At 41.8% G+C, this 24,063-nt stretch overlaps 1 protein-coding gene across 1 annotated transcript in view; it reads right to left on the bottom strand.

Annotated features, from left to right (window-relative positions):
* The window catches only part of LOC140185875 (uncharacterized), a 302,861-nt gene that overhangs the window by 202,531 nt on the left and 76,267 nt on the right, over window positions 1-24,063 (bottom strand). Inside the window, exon 4 of the mRNA XM_072239670.1 lies at window positions 5,703-5,836. The gene's annotated coding sequence lies outside the window, so the exon portion shown is untranslated. The remainder of the gene's footprint in view (window positions 1-5,702; window positions 5,837-24,063) is intronic.

Raw genomic sequence — 24,063 nt, 5'->3', positions numbered from 1 at the left:
GGCACCACAGCTCAATACAAGAGGACATGGCTTTAAGGTATGGGGTGTGAAGTTCAAGGGGGATATTAGAGGAAGGTTTTTTACTCAGAGAGTGGTTGGTGCGTGGAATGCACTGCCTGAGTCAGTGGTGGGTCAGATACAGTGAAGTTTAAGAGACTACTAGACAGGTATATGGAGGAATTTAAGGTGGGGGGTTATATGGGAGACGGGGTTTGAGGGGTGGCACAACATTGTGGGCTGAAGGGCCTGTAATGTGCTGTACTATTCTATGTTCTATAAATAAGGTGGAAAGGCCATGACAAAGAAGACTGATAGATCAAGAGTCCATCTTTATCGTACAAGTGTTCATCTTTATTGTACGATAAAAGCTGCCTTTGAGCTCAACTCAGGAGAATACATAAAAATTATTTGTAATAGTATGACCTAAATTAAACTGCAGATCACTATATTTCATTATCCAAACCAGGGTCTAAGCAATCTTACATGCACTAAGTAGCTCCTCTCTATTTCTAAGCAGCTGAAGAATGATCACTCAGAAATAAATGAAATACTTACATAAAATTAGATTGCATATATACATGGAAAAATTATTTCACTGAGTGATCTGGTATAAATTACTTTTTAAAATTGTGTATAAAAATTTGCATCTAAATGAATGACATAACAGTTTCTATACCACTAAATATACGATAAACAAGAAAATACATCAGGGTCATTGTAATATTTGTTTTGGAATTGACTTTATTTCTTACACCCTTCACATACATGAGGAGTAAAAATCTTTACGTACATTTCCATCTAAATGTGCAATGAACAATGATAGTAATTTATAATAATTTATAATAAATAGAACAGTCAAAGTAACATAGAGTACACTCAAATCAGCATGAGTTAATCAGTCTGATGGCCTGGTGGAAGAAGCTGTCCCGGAACCTGTTAGTCCTGGCTTTTATGCTATGGTACGTTTCCCAGATGGTAGCAGCTGGAATAGATTCTGGTTGGGGTGACTTGGGTCCCCGGTGATCCTTTTTACACACTTTTGTAAATGTCCTGAATCATGAGAAGTTCACAACCACAGATGTGCTGGGCTGTCCGCACCACTCTCTGCAGAGCCCTGCGATTAAGGGAGGTACATTTCCCATACCAGGCAGTGATGCAGCCAGTCAGGATGCTCTCAATTGTGCCCCTGTAGAAAGTTCTTAGGATTTGGGGGCCCATATCAAACTTCCTCAACTGTATGAGGTGAAAGAAGTGCTGTTGTGCCTCGTTAACCACACAGCTGGTGTGTACAGACCACGTGAAGTCCTTGGTGATGTGGATGCTGAGGAACTTAAAGCTGTTTACCCTCTCATCCCCAGATCCGTTGATGTCAATAAGGGGTTAGCCCGTCTCCATGCCTCCTGTAATCCACAACCAGTTCCTTTGTTTTTTCAACATTGAGGGAGAGGTTGTTTTCTTGACATCACTGACACCACTGTCAGAGATGACTTCTTCCCAGTAGGCCACCTCGTTATTGTTTGAGATATAGTGTTGTCGGCAAAGTTAATTAACAGAATAGAGCTGTGGGTGGCGACACAGTCATTGGTATACAGGGAGTAAAGGAGGGGACTTTGTACACTTAGGACTAAGGGGCTCCTGTATTGAGAGTCAGAGGGGTGGAGGTGAGGGAGCCCACTCTTACCACCTGCTGATGATCTGACAGGAACTCCAGGATCCAGCTGCACAAGGTAGGGTCAAGGCCAAGGTCTCTGAGCTTCTTGTTGAGCCTGGATGGAACTATGGTGTTGAATGCTGAACTGTAGTCCAAGAACAGTATTCTCACATAAGCATCTTGCTGTCAACTTGCAAAAGGACTGCTAACTAAACAGTTAAATGAACATAGCAGCTGATCTTATTAACTAAGTATTTTAATAAGTCTACCTTTAGATTCTCAATATAAATTATAGACTAATTCATAAAATAATATCCTACATTTGTTCATATCTTACTTTTGAAATACCAAATTAATGAGCACATCTTTAATTAATGTTAACATATTTTAATTGTACCACTGTTATACAATCAGCATTGGATGATAATTAAAAGATATGTATTTCATAGTTTTCAAAAACACTTGCTCCTGAAATTATTAGTATAATAAACTCAGAGCTATCGTGAAATAAGAAATTCAGTCTTAGAGCATTATTTCCCAGATATGGAAAATACCTGAAAACAAAATTAAAAAGAAAACAAATCCAATTAGTTGCTAAAATGGAATGAACTTTACATGTAAACAACAGGAATTCTGCAGATGCTGGAAATTCAAGCAACACACATCAAAGTTGCTGGTGAAAGCAGCAGGCCAGGCAGCATCTGTAGGAAGAGGTGCAGTCGACGTTTCAGGCCGAGACCCTTCGTCAGGACTAACTGAAGGAAGAGTGAGTAAGGGATTTGAAAGTTGGAGGGGGAGGGGGAGATCCAAAATGATAGGAGAAGACAGGAGGGGGAGGGATGGAGCCAAGAGCTGGACAGGTGATCGGCAAAAGGGGATACGAGAGGATCATGGGACAGGAGGTCTGGGAAGAAAGACAAGGGGGGGGGGACCCAGAGGATGGGCAAGAGGTATATTCAGAGGGACAGAGGGAAAAAAAGGAGAGTGAGAGAAAGAATGTGTGCATAAAAATAAGTAACAGATGGGGTATGAGGGGGAGGTGGGGCCTTAGCGGAAGTTAGAGAAGTCGATGTTCATGCCATCAGGTTGGAGGCTACCCAGACGGAATATAAGGTGTTGTTCCTCCAACCTGAGTGTGGCTTCATCTTTACAGTAGAGGAGGCCGTGGATAGACATGTCAGAATGGGAATGGGATGTGGAATTAAAATGTGTGGCCACTGGGAGATCCTGCTTTCTCTGGCGGACAGAGCGTAGATGTTCAGCAAAGCGGTCTCCCAGTCTGCGTCGGGTCTCGCCAATATATAAAAGGCCACATCGGGAGCACCGGACGCAGTATATAACCCCAGTCGACTCACAGGTGAAGTGTTGCCTCACCTGGAAGGACTGTTTGGGGCCCTGAATGGTGGTAAGGGAGGAAGTGTAAGGGCATGTGTAGCACTTGTTCCGCTTACATGGATAAGTGCCAGGAGGGAGATCAGTGGGGAGGGATGGGGGGGACGAATGGACAAGGGAGTTGCGTAGGGAGCGATCCCTGCGGAATGCAGAGAGGGGGGGGAGGGAAAGATGTGCTTAGTGGTGGGATCCCGTTGGAGATGGCGGAAGTTACGGAGAATAATATGTTGGACCTGGAGGCTGGTGGGGTGGTAGGTAAGGACCAGGGGAACCCTATTCCTAGTGGGGTGGCGGGAGGATGGAGTGAGAGCAGATGTACGTGAAATGGGGGAGATGCGTTTAAGAGCAGAGTTGATAGTGGAGGAAGGGAAGCCCCTTTCTTTAAAAAAGGAAGACATCTCCCTCGTCCTAGAATGAAAAGCCTCATCCTGAGAGCAGATGCGGCGGAGACGGAGGAATTGCGAGAAGGGGATGGCGTTTTTGCAAGAGGCAGGGTGAGAAGAGGAATAGTCCAGATAGCTGTGAGAGTCAGTAGGCTTATAGTAGACATCAGTGGATAAGCTGTCTCCAGAGACAGAGACAGAAAGATCTAGAAAGGGGAGGGAGGTGTCGGAAATGGACCAGGTAAACTTGAAGGGCAGGGTGAAAGTTGGAGGCAAAGTTAATAAAGTCAACGAGTTCTGCATGTGTGCAGGAAGCAGCGCCAATGCAGTCGTCGATGTAGCGAAGGAAAAGTGGGGGACAGATACCAGAATAGGCACGGAACATAGATTGTTCCACAAACCCAACAAAAGGGCAGGCATAGCTAGGACCCATAGGGGTGCCCATAGCTACACCTTTAGTTTGGAGGAAGTGGGAAGAGCCAAAGGAGAAATTATTTAGAGTAAGGATTAATTCCACTAGACAGAGCAGAGTGGTGGTAGAGGGGAACTGATTAGGTCTGGAATCCAAAAAGAAGCGTAGAGCTTTGAGACCTTCCTGATGGGGGATGGAAGTATATAGGGACTGGACATCCATGGTGAAAATAAAGCTGTCGGGGCCAGGGAACTTAAAATCATTGAAAAGTTTAAGAGCGTGAGAAGTGTCACGAACATAGGTCGGAAGGGATTGAACAAGGGGTGATAAAACCGTGTCGAGGTATGCAGAAACGAGTTCGGTGGGGCAGGAGCAAGCTGAGACAATAGGTCGGCCAGGACAGGCAGGTTTGTGGATCTTGGGTAGGAGGTAGAAATGGGAAGTGCGGGGTGTGGGAACTATAAGGTTGGTAGCAGTGGATGGGAGATCCCCTGAGCGGATAAAGTCGGTGATGGTGTGGGAGACAATGGCCTGGTGCTCCTTAGTGGGGTCACGATCGAGGGGTAAATAAGAGGAGGTATCCGCGAGTTGTCGCTGTGCCTCGGCAAGGTAGAGGTCAGTACGCCAGACTACACCAGCACTCCTCTTATCTCCGCCGCATCTGCTCTCAGGATGAGGCTTTCCATTCTAGGACGAGGGAGATGTCTTCCTTTTTTAAAGAAAGGGGCTTCCCTTCCTCCACTATCAACTCTGCTCTTAAACACATCTCCTCCATTTCATGTACATCTGCTCTCACTCCATCCTCCCACCGCCCCACTAGGAATAGGGTTCCCCTGGTCCTCACCTACCACCCCACCAGCCTCCGGGTCCAACATATTATTCTCCGTAACTTCCGCCACCTCCAACGGGATCCCACCACTAAGCACATCTTTCCCTCCCCCCGCCTCTGCATTCCACAGGGATCGCTCCCTACGCAACTCCCTTGTCCATTCGTCCCCCCCATCCCTCCCCACTGATCTCCCTCCTGGCATTTATCCGTGTAAACGGAACAAGTGCCACACATGCCCTTACACTTCCTCCCTTACCACCACTCAGGGCCCCAAACAGTCCTTCCAGGTGAGGCAACACTTCACCTGTGAGTTGACTGGGGTGATATACTTGATATACTGCGTCCGGTGCTCCCGATGTGGCCTTTTATATATTGGCGAGACCCGACGCAGACTGGGAGACCGCTTTGCTGAACATCTACACTCTGTCCGCCAAAGAAAGCAGGATCTCCCAGTGCCCCACACTTTAATTCCACATCCCATTCCCATTCTGACATGTCTATCCACGGCCTCCTCTACTGTAAAGATGAAGCCACACTCAGGTTGGAGGAACAACACCTTATATTCCGTCTGGGTAGCCTCCAACCTGATGGCATGAACATCGACTTCTCTAACTTCCGCTAAGGCCCTACCTCCCCCTCGTACCCCATCTGTTACTTATTTTTATGCACACATTCTTTCTCTCACTCTCCTTTTTCTCCCTCTGTCCCTCTGAATATACCTCTTGCCCATCCTCTGGGTCCCCCCCCCCCATCTTTCTTCCCAGACCTCCTGTCCCATGATCCTCTCGTATCCCCTTTTGCCTATCATCTGTCCAGCTCTTGGCTCTATCCCTTCCCCTCCTGTCTTCTCCTATCATTTTGGATCTCCCCCTCCCCCTCCAACTTTCAAATCCCTTACTCACTCTTCCTTCAGTTAGTCCTGACGAAGGGTCTCGGCCTGAAACGTCGACTGCACCTCTTCCTACAGATGCTGCCTGGCCTGACCTTTACAGTTGCCTGGTATGGTCAATGTATCAAAAGATCTCTACTATTTACCTTTTGTTCTCCTCTGTTTTCTCGTGACATCCTCATTGAGGAAAAATATTTGATCTTCTTGCAATTTATTGCTTTTTTTCAATTCAAACAGTGAATTTCGCAACTCAATCTGTTCATGTTCCTTCTGCAACAATCTGGAAAATATGTGTGAATGTATTATCAGGGAAGACACACTAACTCACTGTACAAGACTGCATGAAAACTATGAGCTTTTCTAAGCTACCGGGTTCATTCCTCCACCGCCAGGTTTTGACTCTAATCTCTCTTGTATCAGAATAACTGCATGACATTAGAAAAAGCCTTAATCCCCTCAAGCACTATGAAGATCATGAATAGTTAATGTTCTCACATCATAAAAGTCGGAGAAGTTGATATTTTTAAATCTTAAATTCAGAAGTACACACTTAGAACACTAAAAAGAATCAAGTCAATTAGCGGTGATATTTTACTTACAATACGCAAGTTCCATGAATGCCAATCAGAATGCTTTCAAAAGAGTTAAAACTGGCATGGTGATACTACCACATATGCTGCCCGTTGTGACACAGAAGCTCTGTCATTCTACCAAATTATTGCTGCAAGCTCATGTGTCCCAAAGACACTGACATCAACAATGACACAATGGTGTTTGTCAATAACTACAGACTCCATTTCATTATCAATAAACACATGTAAGACTGTTGGCAATCAAATATTTTTTCTGCTTTTCAAATAAAAGCATTTATTTTATACTTAGTCGATATTAGAGAACATTCAATTTTCTTCTCCATTAAGGTTTTCCAATTCAATCATTGCCCAATTTCTCTCCCACAAATTATTCTGCATGTTGTCATGCCAGTGTGTACCCTAATATATTTTCTGTGCAATCATTAATTGGGTATTTAATGAGAACATGCATATTAAGTAATGCATGTTATGAATTCCAGTTTATGTTGTTCAGAATATTTTAGACTGGGAAATTCACAGCTTCAGTACAGCAGTGGTCATGATTATATATTTTCATAAACATAAATACATTCATGTATTTAATGCCTTACAAATTGTGCCAATATATTTTATAGCCAATGGAATACTTCCAATGTCCTTATTGTGATGCAGGATATAAAGCAGCCAACTTGCTCACAGCAAGGTTTGACTAAGAGGAATGTGATGGCATGATACTTGAGTTTAAAAATACGTCTTTAGAAATGTTTAATAGATTAATATTTGTAAAGACATCTGAGGTAATTCTCATGTTGGCACAGACATTGTGGTTGAAGGACCTGTTCCTGCAAGTGATTTTGCAAGAAGAATCCCATGGGATATTTTAGAAAGTTGCTTAGAAATTGGAGCCCCTTCTAAGTACCACGCATGGAAATTTTAATTTCACTCAAATTATACTATACAATTATTTTCCCATGAAATCATGTCAATCATGAAGCAAGGCTGGTCACTTCCATGTACATTCCATGTTAAAGGTCAAGCATTATTAGTCAGGATTTAAATGGAGCTCAAATATTCACTCTACAAATGTCCTGGAATGGTATCAGTGGACCTAAGAACACACAATGCAAGTATTTTGCTTTTCACATAATTTGAACGAACAATCTGCTAACTGGAGACATGACTGGCAGCTACAGAACTGACTGAAGCATGCTCAGACAACTTCATACGTGTCAGAGTGAATGTTTGTTTTCAGCATTTAGCTGCTCAAATACACACTCCATCTCAGAAGTAAGGTTATTGGTATCACTCCATTATAGGAGAGGTCGCATTGGCCACTCAAGCTGATTCAACAACCTGAGCAAGAGAGGCAAAAAAATATTCATCAGCCATTTTCCAGTCTTCACAGACTCATTTTACTTGGGCCTCTTTGATGAGCAATGTACTTTCAAGCTCACATTTTCCAGTGGGACAATCCTTAACCATGCTCTGCTTCCTTAGGAATTTGCGAAGATTTGGCATGATATCTAACACTTTGACAAACTTCAATAGATGTGTTCTGGAGAGTATATTGACTGGCTGCATCACAGCCTGGTATGGAAGCCCTTGAATGGAAAATCTTACGAATGTAGTGGAAACGGCCCAGTCCATCACAGGTAAAGTCTATCTTCCCGTTGAGCACATTTACACAGAGCACTGTAACAGGAAAATAGCATCTATCATCAGGGATCCCCACCACCCAGGACATACCCTCATCTCACTGCTGCCATCAGGAAGAAGGTAAAGGAGCCTCAGGACTCACACCACTAGGTTCAGGAACAGTTATCACCCATCAACTATTAGTTCTTGAACCAAAGGGAATAGCTTCGCTCAACTTCACTTGCCTCATCGATGAAATGTTAGCACAACCTATGGACTCACTTTCAAGGGCTCTTCATCTCATGTTCTCAATACTTATTGCTGATTTATTTATTATTATTATTTCTTACTCTTGTATTTGTAGAGTTTGTTGTCATTTGCACACTGTTTGAATGCCCAGTTGGTGTGGTCTTTCATTAATTCTATTATGATTGTTATTCTATTGTGGATTTACTGAGCATGCCTGCAAGAAAATGAATCTCAGGTGACATATATGTACTTTGATAATAAATTTACTTTAAACTTTGAATTGGACTGCATACTCCTGGAGGTCAAGTTCACATTATCTCTCAGCTTCTTTGACACTGGCTTTTTCTAAGCAGCTACAGCAAGCAGATCTCTAAATACAAAAGATCCTGCAGATGTTGGAAATTTTGAGCAACACCCACAAAATGCTGGAGGAATTCATCAAGTCAGGCAGTATCTAATAAACAAACAACATTTCAGGCCAAGTCATTTCATCAGGACCAGCAAATCTCTGCTCTATTTCTCAATTTGCTGCTCACTTGACTCTATGCTCCAGAAGGAAAGATTTCTCAATTTTGATTTCAGTAGGATAGGCAGCATTTGTACATTGAGGTCACCTGGCTTCCTACTAGGAAGCCTTTGACTATAGTCATGTGCCTGTAAGGGCTCCCTACAACTAAAATAGAAGTTATATAGTATATCATAATGAGAGGCATAGATAGGCTGGATAGTCAGCATCTTTTCCACATAGAATGGTATCAAAAACAAGGTAACACAGTATTAAGGCAAGAAAAATAAATTTTGTAGAGGATGCTTGTTATCTGGCACCTCCTGGCTGGGAGGTAGTGGTATCAGGTTCCAAGGTTATATTTAGGAGACACTTGAATATACGAGGCATAGAAGGATACAAATCTAATGAGGACAAATGAGATTAGAGTAGGTAAGCAAAATGGTCAGCATGGATGTGGTGCCACAAAGGGCCCATTGCAGTGCTCTATGGCTTTATGACTCTATGAAACTTTTTCACGAACAGGTGAAGTTTCCATTTTCTCAGTGTTCAACTTGTTATTAAAATGGTGAATGCTTTCTTTCTAGGAAGCACGTCACCCCTTAATCCTGAGAGAGCCTCCATTGTCAAGTTTTTCTTTAGCAGCCAATACTGCCCAGGGGGATAGATTCTGAGAGATATGAACTATATTCAACTTTGGTGTTCCTCACTCCAGTCCCAAAAGCTAAATGCAGAAACAAGAGCATTGCAGGTCTCTCAACAATGGGTCTGCATGACCCTATGATCACCCTTGAATGTATCTCCAATGAGGGTCTGCATGACTCGATGATCACCCTGGAATGTATCTCTAACGAAGGTCTGCATGATTCTTTGATCACCCTGTATGTATCTCTTTGACAAGAGTCTGCATGCTCGATAAATGAACATGAGAAATGAATCCCTCTCCCCATTGCCTCTGGCCTCTCTGGATGTGCTGCTGTGTAGCTGCTTTGGCTCTATGTATTTAAAGGCCAATGCCTTTCGGATTATTGTGCTGTAAAGTTATTGGGAGGTACAGTTTGATTGTTATGTGCCCTGTTGTATGATGTGGGCAATCACGGTCTTTTGACCATGATTGTTCTTGGCAAATTTTTCTGCAGAAGTGGATTGCCACTGCCTCCACGAACAAGAGAAAATCTGCAGATGCTGGAAATCCAAGCAATGCACACAAAATGCTAGAGGAACTCAGCGGGTCAGGCTGCATCTATGAAAAAGAGTAAACAGTTGACGTTTTGGGACAGGTGACACCAGCCATAGAACCATAGAACCATAGAAACTACAGCACAGAAACAGGCCCTTTGGCCCTTCTTGGCTGTGCCGAACCATTTTCTGCCTAGTCCCACTGACCTGCACACGGACCATATCCCTGCATACACCTCCCATCCATGTATCTGTCCAATTTATTCTTAAATGTTAAAAAGAACCCGCATTTACCACCTCGTCTGGCAGCTCATTCCATACGCCCACCACTCTCTGTGTGAAGAAGCCCCCCCTAATGTTCCCTTTAAACTTTTCCCCCCTCACCCTTAACCCATGTTCTCTGGTTTTTTTCTCCCCTTGCCTCAGTGGAAAAAGCCTGCTTGCATTCACTCTATCTATACCCATCATAATTTTACATACCTCTATCAAATCTCCCCTCATTCTTCTACGCTCCAGGGAATAAAGTCCTAACCTATTCAACCTTTCTCTGTAACTGAGTTTCTCAAGTCCCGGCAACATCCTTGTAAACCTTCTCTGCACTCTTTCAACCTTATTTATATCCTTCCTGTAATTTGGTGACCAAAACTGAACACAATACTCCAGATTCGGCCTCACCAATGCCTTATACAACCTCATCATAACATTCCAGCTCTTATACTCAATACTTCGATTAATAAAGGCCAATGTACCAAAAGCTCTCTTTACGACCCTACCTACCTGTGACGACACTTTTAGGGAATTTTGTATCTGTATTCCCAGATCCTTCTGTTCCACTGCACTCCTCAGTGCCTTACCATTAACCCTGTATGTTCTACGTTGGTTTGTCCTTCCAACGTGCAATACCTCACACTTGTCAGTATTAAACTCCATCTGCCATTTTTCAGCCCATTGTTCCAGATGGTCCAAGTCCCTCTGCAGGCTCTGAAAACCTTTCTCACTGTCTACTACACCTCCAATCTTTGTATCATCAGGAAACTTGCTGATCCAATTTACCACATTGTCATCCAGATCATTGATATAGATGACAAATAACAATGGAGCCAGCACTGATCCCTGTGGCACACCACTAGTCACAGGCCTCCACTCAGAGAAGCAATTCTCTACCACCACTCTCTGGCTTCTTCCATCGAGCCAATGTCTAATCCAATTTACCACCTCTCCATGTATACCTAGCGACTGAATTTTCCTAACTAACCTCCCATGCGGGACCTTGTCAAAGGCCTTACTGAAGTCCATGTAGACAATATCCACTGCCTTCCCTTCATCCACTTTCCTGGTAACCTCCTCGAAAAACTCCAACAGATTGGTCAAACATGACCTACCACGCACAAAGCCATGTTGACTCTCCCTAATAAGTCCCTGTCTATCCAAATGCTTGTAGATTCTGTCTCTTAGTACTCCCTCCAATAACTTACCTACTACTGACGTTAAACTCACCGGCCTATAATTTCCCGGATTACTTTTCGATCCTTTTTTAAACAACGGAACAACATGAGCCACTCTCCAATCCTCCGGCACTTCACCCGTAGACAGCGACATTTTAAATATTTCTGCCAGGGCCCCCGCAATTTCAACACTAGTCTCCTTCAAGGTCCGAGGGAACACTCTGTCAGGTCCCGGGGATTTATCCACTTTAATTTTCCTCAAGACAGCAAGCACCTCCTCCTTTTCAATCTGTACAGTTTCCATGGTCTCACTACTTGATTCCCTCAATTCCGTAGATTTCATGCCAGCTTCCTTAGTAAATACAGACGCAAAAAACCTATTTAAGATCTCCCCCATTTCCTTTGGTTCCGCACAAAGCCGACCACTCTGATCTTCAAGAGGACCAATTTTATCCCTTACAATCCTTTTGCTTTTTATATACTTGTAAAAGCTCTTTGGATTATCCTTCACTTTGACTGCCAAGGCAACCTCATGTCTTCTTTTAGCCCTCCTGATTTCTTTCTTAAGTATTTTCTTGCACTTTTTATACTCCTCAAGCACCTGATTTACCCCCTGTTTCTTATACATTTCATACAACTCCCTCTTCTTCTTTATCAGAGTTGCAATATCCCTTGAGAACCAAGGTTCCTTATTCCTATTCAATTTGCCTTTAATCCTGACAGGAACATACAAACTCTGCACTCTCAAAATTTCCCCATTGAAGGCTTCCCACCTACCAATCACATCTTTGCCAGAGAACAACTTGTCCCAATCCACGCTTTTTAGATCCTTTCTCATTTCTTCAAATTTGGCCTTCTTCCAGTTCAGAACCTCAACCCTAGGACCAGATCTATCCTTGTCCATGATCAAATTGAAACTAATGGCGTTATGATCACTGGAACCAAAGTGCTCCTCTACACAGACTTCCGTCACTTGCCCTAATTCGTTTCCTAACAGGAGATCCAATATTGCATCCCCTCTAGTTGGTCCCTCCATATACTGATTTAGAAAACTTTCCTGAACACATTTTACAAACTCTAAACCATCTAGACCCCTAACAGTATGGGAGTCCCAATCAATGTATGGAAAATTAAAATCCCCTACCACCACAACTTTATGTTTCCTGCAGTTGTCTGCTATCTCTCTGCAGATTTGCTTTTCCAGGTCTCGTTGACTATTGGGTGGTCTGTAATACAATCCCACTAATGTGGCCATACCTTTCCCGTTTCTCAGCTCCACCCATAAGGACTCAGTAGACAAGCCCTCTAATCTGTCCTGCCTGAGCACTCCTGTAATATTTTCCCTAACAAGCAATGCTACTCCCCCACCTTTCATTCCTCTGCCTCGATCACATCTGAAACATCGGAACCCTGGAATATTAAGCTGCCAGTCCTGCCCCTCCTGTAGCCAAGTTTCACTAATTGCTACAACATCATAATTCCACGTGTCAATCCACGCCCTCAACTCATCCGCCTCCCCCGCAATACTCCTAGCATTGAAATATATACACCTCAGAAGATTTTTACCACCACTCACAACCTTTCTATCAGCGGATTTGCTTAGACTTTCAATATCATTTATTTTCACCCCAGCCACACTGTCAGCTCTGGCACTCTGGTTCCCATCCCCCTGCAAATCTAGTTTAAAGCCTCCCCAATAGCACTAACAAACCTCCCTGAAAGGATATTGGTCCCCCTGTGGTTCAAGTGTAACCCGTCTCTCTTGTACAGGTCCCACCTGCCCCAGAAGAGGTCCCAATGATCCTGAAATCTGAAACCCTGCCCCCTACACCAGTTCCTCAGTCACTTGTTCCTCCTCCAGAGCATCCTATTCCTACCCTCACTGGCACCTAGCACAGGTAGCAATCCTGAGATTACCACCCTGGAAGTTCTGCTTTTCAACTTCCTACCAAGCTCTCTATACTCACTGTCCAGGACCTCCTCACTCTTCCTTGTTATGTCATTGGTACCGATGTGCACCATGACATCTGGCTGGTCACCCTCCCACTTCAGAATTCTTCAAAAGGCACCTGCCTAGCATTAGTGGTCACATAACTAGGACTTGTGGTATGCACCAGCTGCTCACACAACCATACAACCTGCTACCATGGCCTCACATGACCCTCAATGGGGAGCTGTGGAGGTGCTACACCTTGCCCAGGGCTGACTTGTAGGCTAGCGGAGAGAAGGAACGCCTTGCACCTCTTTTGATAGAGATGTATCTCCATCCCGCCATCCTTTGTTGTTATCTCCTTTCCTGTGCATCACCTACCTCTGGTGCTGCTTCTCCTTCCCTTTCTGCCATGGTCTTCTACCCTCTCGCATCAGATTACACCTTCTCCAGCCCTTTATCTCTTTCACCAATCTACTTCCCAGCTCTTTACTTCACCCTTCTCCCCTCCCAGTTCCACTTATCACCTACCACTTTATACTTCTTTGTCTCTTACCCCCACCTTCTTACGTTGACCTCACCTTTTCTTCCAGTCTTAATGAATGGTCTCGGCCCAAAACAGTGACTGTTCACACTTTTCCACAGATGCTGCCTGATATGCTGAGTTCCTCCAGCATTTTGTGTGTGTTGCTTGGATTTCCAGCCTCTGCAGATTTTCTCATGTGAGTGACATATTGTTGTTTGATAGTTGTCCTTGTCGACTGAAGTGCTTGTCTACTGTAATGCTCTGTGTTCCATGGAGGCTGAACTGAAAGAGGTCCAGTAAAGATTAGTAAAAATCCTATATTAGTATTCCTTTCTGAATGCACATGGCTCTACTGTTGTTTCATGCTAAATTTTGGCAATTTGCATGTCATTTTACAGGGGACTTGATTTAATACTAGTGCCAATGCTTTTGCATGCCAGAAATAAGTAACAAGTATATTTCAAAATCCGGCTTCTCGACAAAAACCTACAGTAGCTTCCCCAAACTCTGCACTGGGTTGACAGTTTTATTTTGGTTTTCAAGTTCCCCACAAGCTCTGAAATGACCTTCACCTAATACTTTCTTGTTAGCAAAAGCTCTACTAACTGACTTCAACAAAAGTGTCATATACTCTATTTTCCTGCCAGAAAATAAAGACTAAATGGTATCAATATACACACAGTAAAAATAGTGATTTTCAATTTTCAATTCCGGCATCTGCAGATTTCCTCGTGTTTGGATTTTCAATTTTACTTTGATTGTGCCCACTTATTGTCCACAGTTTTTATGTATGCATTATAATGACTGCATTGATTTGATGTGACAACCATTGTGGTTTCCTGCATCCTAAAAGCATGGCAAGATTGAATTTTTGCATTATCCTGTTGCCTATTCAACAACTTTTGATGTATTCTACTGTATTGCCTTGGGTAATAATTACAATAGCAAAGAAAATAAATCACGAGGTTTTTTTTATTGTGCGGATCAGAGGTCTAGTAATGTAGCGCATTGTGTTTTCCTCTAAGCTAGGGTCAGCATTGGAGACAAGGGTCCCTATTTTCTTGGGAACAATGTCAAAGACAGAGGTAACTTTAGTTTAAGTGACTGCAGTAGTTAAAGAAGGTCATCTTACCAGCTGCTTTAGGGCAACTTGAGAGGGGATAAAAACTTGTGCCCATCCCTTATTGCTTTTGAGAAGTTGGAGGTAAGCTGTCTTTTTTATACGCTGTAGTCCTTCTAGGGAAGATAATCCATGGAACCATCAAGTAGGGAGTTTTAAAATTTAAGTCTAGTGAAGACGTAATAATAATAATACATTTTCCAAGTCTTGATGGTGAGAGGGAACCCTCTGGTGATGGTATTCCCATGTGCCCATTGTCCTTATCTTTTGTTCTGCTGGTTGACGCTGCCATTGTGGGAGATGCTGCTGGGACAGGTGAGCGAGTAACTATAGAATGGGCCAAACTTGAGGCTCTGTGTACACTGATGCAGAGAATGAGTGTTCGAGGACATTTCTGGGGGCGCCAACTATGCATGCTTCTTCATCCTGGATGATGTTGAGATTCTTGAGAATGATTGGCCTATGCTCATCAGGCAAGTGGAGGGTATTCCCTCACACTTCTGATTTTGGTGGAAAGACTTCATTGTATTGAAGTGTTTGTTGGTGAGTCAGTCATTACTGGATGCACAGCCCCTGGTTATTGACAGTGGGAGAGTCAGTGATGATTGTTTAGCAAAGGTTAGTGGCTAGACTCTATTTTGTTGGAAATAAACCCTGATGGACTATTGGATTATTGGACAGTTGAGCTGTTGGATTGTATTAGTGAGCAACTGCCACTTGATATCACTTTCAATGGTGGCTTTGCCATTTTATTGATGATTGTTGGACTGTTTAATCCATTCTAATCATTATGAGTCTAACCATAATTTATTTATTCATCAATGTAGAAGATTTCTCATAAAATGCAGATTAGACCCAATCTGATGATTTACTGTACTGTTCATTTCTCAATCCCATCTATGGAGGGAAGATGTCATCAACGACACAATAAAACATAATTTACTCAGCAATATCCTTTTCAAAGATGCCCAAATTTGGACTTTTTCTAGAACAAGCTAACTTCAGACTTGCCTGAGACTAAATATTGACTAAAGAGCTAAAGTTTGGGACACCATTTGGAAACTCCGTCAGGAATCATCTAACAGTCCAAAGTTTCGGGATATAAAGAATGACATTGTTTTGAACCCACTCACAGACTTCTTGCAAAGTATTAATGTTCTAACTGTGCTAGTCAATTGTGGGTAATTCAAGCACGAGGGATGGAAAATGTTGCAGCGAGTAGTGGACTCTACCCAGTACATATCCCTCCATGTAATTGGTAGTCTATGTGAGGCACCAGATCAAGAAGGCAGCAGCCAAAATCAAAGATACACAGCATCTGGGGCATGCCATCTTTTCACAGCAATCATCAGGCAAGAGGTACAAAAGATTGAAGTCCCACCCCATCAGGCTCAAAGTCGGCAACTTTCCTTCAACCATTTGGTTTTTGAACTAAGTAGCAAACGCATAACACTACAGTTCAGCAACACTATTTTCACTTTTACTATTTTGAACTAAAATGGGATTTTTTGTACTAATTGTACAAATTCTTGTAAAATTATGCATAATTTGCGAACATTTTTCTTGTGAGCTGTTTATATGAAGCTGTGTTTATAATGCTGCTGCAGGTTTTTCATCGCACATGGTCTTGTTCATATGACAATGAACTTGACTCTGACCCTAGTTTTGATACATTATGACTTCCTAGATGAGTATAGTCTCTTTAGAAAAGTGTACATATTTTCTCTTATATCTCTATCCTCTGTTTGGAAGGATAGAATTTCTCAAAGCGTGCTTCTTTCTGTTTGCTCTCCCTGCAGCTGGTGTTGGGCGTACTCATTTCTTGAATACGTTCCTTGCCTGAAGAATTCACATAATGAAAATTTGTAGTGTCAGAATCCTTTAAAAGACCAGAAATATCTGCAGGCACTACAAAGACTTTGAAGTAAAAACAACTTTGAAGTATTCTAACCAGCTAAGTCCATAATAATACAATCAAAATATGTTACAAAACCTTCCAATATAATACCTGAGAGCAGCGATAGATAACTTTCAATTTGATGTGAAGATCTGAAAAGATCGGACATTATTCTTCATACCCAAAAGCTAAATGACCAGGATGCATCTGATTACTAATTCAGTGCTAAATTTTGAAGCATGAAACTCAAATAAAAACTTCTGCAGGAATAAAAATAAATCAAAAAAATTGATGATGAATATCTAATAATAAATAAAAATTGCAGGTCAGACAGCAGCTTATAGAGAGAAAAAGATTTACTATCTCAGATCAAGCAAATGCCTTAAAAGAAATATGTTTTAAACTGCAAAGAAGGGAGGAGGGGTGGAGAGAAAAGAAGGACTATATGCTAACAGGGTGGAGACTAAGAGAGAGAGTGTGATGTAAATTGTTGTGAACTAGTAAACCCGGGATGTTGAAGGTATACCTGGAGGATGTGCAAATGAAGACATATAAGTGAAGACAGAGGAGAAAGAAATAAAAGAAAACAATACTTGAGCAAATACAATTCACTGGAGTTGCTAGAAATCTGAAGGAAAGGAGAATCTATGAGGAGAATAAACAGAATTAATGAGTTGATGACCACATATCAGAACTTAGTCCTTACATAAACTGGAAAGGACGGTAAAATAATGATGTTAAATTTAATGTTGACTCCAGTGGGTTTCAAAACAGAGAGAAGGAATATGATATTTGTGAAGCTTAAGTTGGCTTCACTGGTACAGGGCAAAAGGCTCAAGATTTCTCTAGTCTAGTTTTCAATGTGTCTGTAACCTGTCTTAATGCCAACTGTGTTTCCAATACTGCTACTTCAAAGACAAAGGAGCTTATCTCTTCTCTTTAATGGCATGCTCAATTGATCTGAGGCACTACAAGGTACCCTTGTCATCTATAGAGAAATCCTTCTAATGTTTTCCATCTGTAAGTGGGAGGAAAAGAGGTGATCTGATTACCTTAGTATAACATCAACTGCCATTTTGCAGTTGCTATTTCCATTCAAGGGATTTGAGAGTCCGCAAATAGATGGCATTATGCATTATTGATCACCTTTATTCAATCTTAGGATGGTTACTTATCTTCTTAAACAGCCCTTGCCTGTATTGTTCTATTTGATGGTTTATTACAACTGAATGTCTTGCTCAATTATTGATGGAAGATGAGATGCTGTTCAACAAATTTACAACGGGTGTCACTGGAACAATACAAGAGGCAATGCAAGAGACTTCCATAGGCTTGTTTGCAATAAATTCAGAAAATGATTTGTCTGGAGGCAGGTTTTATAGATTTTATAGGTTCCATGGCTGCCCTGATAGATCTTAAATGTTCCTCCAGATTATGCAGCCAGACTGGATTGCTAGTCTAGTGAAAAAAAACACTGTGCTGAAGTATGTCTCATGTGCTGGGTGTTGGCTGGGTTATGTGCATCACTCAGGACAAAGGACTACACAAGTGTTAACAAAATCTCATGTGGAATATCAATGAGTGATAGAATGGATGTGGCCCAGACATGTCAGTTCCATCCTCTAAAGGAATTCCAACATGAATGAGGAGGTGGTGGGCAGGAAATCCTCACTGAGAAAATCTTGGGCCATCTACTACATGTACCATTTTTCTCATAATTACAAACTTCAACATTCCAAGTAAGTCACCGCAGAGTGGTCAATTCTGAATAAGTTAAATACAATGGCCACTTTACTGTTATAGAAAGGAATGTGATCATGTGGGTGATGTCTTAGCATCTTATACCAGAAGCAAGCATTTGCCATTCTCATTAAAACTTTCAAAGACATATGCACGCCAAAGATTACTTTCTGAATCCAGTAAATATTTACCCAGATAATCCCCTCCCTAGATGCCAATTAATTTAACAAACATTTTTTCATCTTTTGAATAAAATCCATTCGTAAGTCAGAAAGGTATCCTCAATGGTTCTGCAGTTTCATGGGTTTCTCAAATAACAGTTTTCTTTTTTTTCAGTAGCTTTCTTCTCAATACAATTATCATTTCTAACTATTGGTAAGAGACAAGCAAATTATTTTAAGAATCAAAAATCCAGAGAAATTTTATAGAGTGAACCTGATCTACTTACTACTGTCTCACATTGTTTCTGGTTCATGACGTGTGAGGAGGCGGAAAGTTGATTGTGGGTAACGGTGGTGCAATATCATCTCTATCTGCATTTCCTTCAACTAGCTTTCATGTTTCAGGTGTTATCTTCATTCAGGCAAAGTGAAGTCAATAGGATAATAGACACAGCAGCTGTTTACAGCATTTGTAACTACAATGATACTGTAAATTTAACAAAAATTGGTATGTCAGGAATAAAGCTCATAAAATCAACTCCAATAAATGTTTAATTTTTGAAAAGCACCAAATTGTACATCATTGGCATCACAATGAGACTATAAGACATAGGAGCAGAATTAGGCCACTTGACCCATCGAGTCTGTTCTGCCATTTCACCATAGCTGATTCATTATCCCTCTCAAATCCATTCACTTACCTTCTCCCTGTAACCTTTCGTGTCCTCACTAATCAAGGACATAAATATTGCTTTAAATATACCCAGTGACTTGGCCTCCACAGCAATCTGTGGTGATGAATTCCACAGATTCACCACCTTCTGACTAAAGAAATTTATCTTCACCTCTGATGTAAATGGACATCCCTCTAATCTGAGACTGTGCCCTCTGGTCCTAGATTCACCCACTATAGGAAACATCCTCTTCACATCCACTTTATCTAGGCCTTTCACTATTCGAGAGGTTTCAATGAAAACCCCTCATTCTTCTGAACTCCAGTGAGTGCAGGCTCAGAGCCATCAATCTCTCCTCATATGTTAACCCTTTCATTCTCGGAATCATTCCCATTAACCTCCTCAGGACCGCCTCCAACGCCAGCATGTCTTTTCTTAGAAAAGGGGTCCAAAACTTCTCACAATACTTCAAATGCAGTCTGACCAATACCTTATAAAGCCTCAGTATTACAGCCTTGTTTTTATATTCTACTCCCCTCGGAATGAATGCCAACATTGTAATTGCCTTCCTTACCACTGACACAACCTGAAAATTAACCTTTATGGAATCCTGTACAAAGATTCCCAAGTCCCTTTGCACCACTGATTTTTGAATTTTCTCCCTGTTTGGAAAATGATCTATGCCTTTATTCCTTCTTCCAAAGTGCATGGCCATATACTTCCTTACACTATATTGCATCTGCCACTTCTTTGCCCATCTTCCCAATCAGTCCAAGTCCTTATGCAGACTTCCTACTACCTACCTCTTCTCCTGTCTTTGTATCAGCTGCAAACTTGGCCACAAGGCCATTAATTCTGTGATCTAAATTGTTGACCTATGACATGAAAAGAAGCAGCCCCAATACCAACCCCACTAGTCACTGCCAGCCAACCAGAAAAGGTCACCTTTATTTTGACTTTTTGCATCCTGCCAGTCAGCTAATCTTCTGTCCATGCTAATATCTTTCCTGTAATACCATGGGTTCTAATTATGTTAAGCAGCCTCATGTGTGGCACCTTGTCAAAGGCCTTCTGAAAATCTAAATACACAACGTCCACCAATACTCCTTTGTCTATCCTGCCTGTTGTTTCCTCAGGAATTCCAACAGACTTGTCAGGCAAGATTTCTCCTTAAGAAAACCATGCTGACTTTAGCTTACTTTATCATGTGCCTCCAAGTGCTTCAAAACCTCATCCTTAACATTGAACTCTAACATCTTCCCAACCACTAAGCTCAGGCTAACTAGCCTATAATTCTTTTCTTCTGCCTCCCTCCCTTTTTAAAGAACTCAGTGACATTTGCAATTTTTCAGTCATCCGGAACCATTCCATAATCTAGTGTTTCTTGAAAGATCATTAATAATGCCTCCACAATCTCTTCAGCTCCCTCTTTCAGAACCTTGGGTATAGTGTATCTGATCCAGGTGGATAATCTATGTTCAGACATTTTAGCTTCCCAAACATCTTCTCCTTTGTAACAGCAACTACATTCACTTCTGTCCCCTGATACTCTCAAGTATCTGGCATACTGCTAGTGTCTGCTACAGTGAAGACAGACACAAAATATTTATTAAGTTCAACAACCACTTCTTTGTCCCCCATTTCTACCTGTTCAGCATCATTTTCTGGCAGTCCAATATCCACGCTCGCCTCTTTTACTCTTTATATATCTGAAAAAGCTTTTGGTATCCTCAGATATTTCTTGGCTAGCTTACCTTCATATTTCATCTTCTCTCTCTTTATGTTTTTTAGTTGCCTTCTGTTAAGTTCTTCAAAGCTTCCCAATCCTCTAAGTTCCCAATAATTTTTGCTATATTATATGTCCTCTTTTTTGCTTTTATGCTGTCTTTGATTTCCCCTCATCCTCCCTTTGGAATATGTCTTCATTTTTGTGATACATCTATCCTGATTCTTCCAAATTGCCCCCAGAAACTCCAGCGATTCCTCTTCTGCCATCATCCTTGTTAGTGTCACCTTCCAATCAACTTTGGGCAACTCCTCTCTCCTACCACTGTAATTCCCTTTACTCCACTGTAATACTGACACATCTGACTTTATCTTCTCCCTCTTAAGCTGCAGGGTGGGTTCTATCATATTATGATCACTTTCTCCTAAGGGGACCTTTACCTTAAGCTCCCAATCAAATCTAGTTCATTAGACAACACCCAATCAGAATTGGTTTTTCCGAAGTGGGCTCAATCACAAGGTGCTCTATAAAGTCATCTCATAGGCGTTCTACAATTTCCCTCTCTTGGGATCCAGCATCCACCTGAGTTTCCCAATCTACCTGTATATTGAAATCCCTAACAATGATCATAACATTGCCCTTATTACATGCCTTTTCAACCCCTCATTGTAATTATGACTGAGTGTACTCATAATCTAATCTAATCTAATTTATATCCCACATCCTGGCTACTGTTTGCAGATCTGTACATCATTCCATCCGGATCTTTATATCCTTACATTTTCTTAACTCTACCCAAAAGGATTCTGTATCTTCTGATTCTATGTCACTTTATTCTGAGGATTTAATTTACCAACACCCACCCTAGCAAAAAAGTAGTAAGGTGAAAAGTAAAAGTAGCAGGCCGACAAAATCAAAAAGGGCCACTTTTCAACATAATTGTATAAGGGCTAAGAGAGTTGTAAAAGCGCGCCTGAAGGCTTTGTGTGTCAATGCAAGGAGCATTCATAACAAGGTGGATGAATTAAAAGTGCAGATTGTTATTAATAAATATGATATAGTTGGGATCACAGAGACATGGCTCCAGGGTGACCAAGGATGGGAGCTCAACGTTCAGGGATATTCAATATTCAGGAAGGATAGATATGAAAGAAAAGGAGGTGGGGTGGCGTTGCTGGTTAGAGAGGAAATTAATGCAATAGAAAGGAAGGACATAAGCCGGGAGGATGTGGAATCGATATGGGTAGAGCTGCATAACCCTAAGGGGCAGAAAACGCTGGTGGGAGTTGTGTACAGGCCACCTAACAGTAGTAGTGAGGTTGGGGATGGTATTAAACAGGAAATTAGAAATGTGTGCAATAAACGAACAGCAGTTATAATGGGTGACTTCAATCTACACGTAGATTGGGTGAACCAAATTGGTAAGGGTGCTGAGGAAGAGGATTTCTTGGAATGTATGCGGGATGGTTTTTTGAACCAACATGTCGAGGAACCAACTAGAGAGCAGGCTATTCTAGACTGGGTATTGAGCAATGAGGAAGGGTTAATTAGCAATCTTGTTGTGAGAGGCCCCTTGGGTAAGAGTGACTGTAATATGGTGGAATTCTTCATTAAGATGGAGAGTGACATAGTTAATTCAGAAACAAAGGTTCTGAACTTAAAGAAGGGTAACTTTGAAGGTATGAGACGTGAATTAGCTAAGATAGACTGGCAAATGACACTTAAAGGGTTGACGGTGGATATGCAATGGCAAGCATTTAAAGATTGCATGGATGAACTACAACAATTGTTCATCTCAGTTTGGCAAAAGAATAAATCAAGGAAGGTAGTGCACCCGTGGCTGACAAGGGAAATTAGGGATAATATCAATTCCAAAGAAGAAGCATACAAATTAGCCAGAAAAAGTGGTTCACCTGAGGACTGGGAGAAATTCAGAGTTCAGCAGAGGAGGACAAAGGGCTTAATTAGGAAGGGGAGAAAAAGATTATGAGAGAAAACTGGCAGGGAACATAAAAACTGACTGTAAAAGTTTTTATAGATATGTGAAAAGAAAAAGATTGGTTAAGACAAATGTAGGTCCCCTACAGACATAAATAGGTGAATTGATTATGGGGAGCAAGGACATGGCAGATCAATTGAATAATTACTTTGGTTCTGTCTTCACTAAGGAGGACATAAATAATCTTCTGGAAATTGTAGGGGACAGAGGGTCCAGTGAGATGGAGGAACTGAGGGAAATACATGTTAGTAGGGAAGTGGTGTTAGGTGAATTGAAGGGATTAAAGGCAGATAAATCCCCAGGGCCAAATGGGCTGCATCCCAGAGTGCTTAAGGAAGTAGCCCAAGAAATAGTGGATGCATTAGTGATAATTTTTCAAAATTCTTTAGATTCTGGATTAGTTCCTGAGGATTGGAGGGTGGCTAATGTAACCCCACTTTTTGAAAAATGAGGGAGAGAAAAACCAGGGAATTATAGACCGGTTAGCCTAACATCGGTGGTGGGGAAACTGCAAGAGTCAGTTATCAAAGATGTGATAACAGCACATTTGGAAAGCGGTGAAATCATCGGACAAAGTCAGCATGGATTTGTGAAAGGAATTTGTGAAAGGAATTTGTGTCTGACGAATCTCATAGAATTTTTTGAGGATGTAACTAGTAGAGTGGATAGGGGAGAACCAGTGGATGTGGTATATTTGGATTTTCAAAAGGCTTTTGACAAGGTCCCACACAGGAGATTAGTGTGCAAACTTAAAGCACGTGGTATTGGGGGTAAGGTATTGATGTGGATAGAGAATTGGTTGGCAGACAGGAAGCAAAGAGTGGGAATAAATGGGACCTTTTCAGAATGGCAGGCAGTGACTAGTGGGGTACTGCAAGGCTCAGTGCTGGAACCCCAGTTGTTTACAATATATATTAATGACTTGGATGAGGGAATTAAATGCAGCATCTCCAAGTTTGCAGATGACACGAAGCTGGGTGGCAGTGTTAGCTGTGAGGAGGATGCTAAGAGGATGCAGGGTGACTTGGATAGGTTAGGTGAGTGGGCAAATTCATGGCAGATGCAATTTAATGTGGATAAATGTGAAGTTATCCACTTTGGTGGCAAAAATAGGAAAACAGATTATTATCTGAATGGTGGCCAATTAGG

This window comes from Mobula birostris, chromosome 21 (genome assembly GCF_030028105.1).
Source record: "Mobula birostris isolate sMobBir1 chromosome 21, sMobBir1.hap1, whole genome shotgun sequence".
NCBI lineage: Eukaryota > Metazoa > Chordata > Chondrichthyes > Myliobatiformes > Myliobatidae > Mobula > Mobula birostris.
The sequence above is the reverse complement of the archived record's forward strand: the minus strand, read 5'-3'. Positions and strand labels throughout refer to the sequence as shown.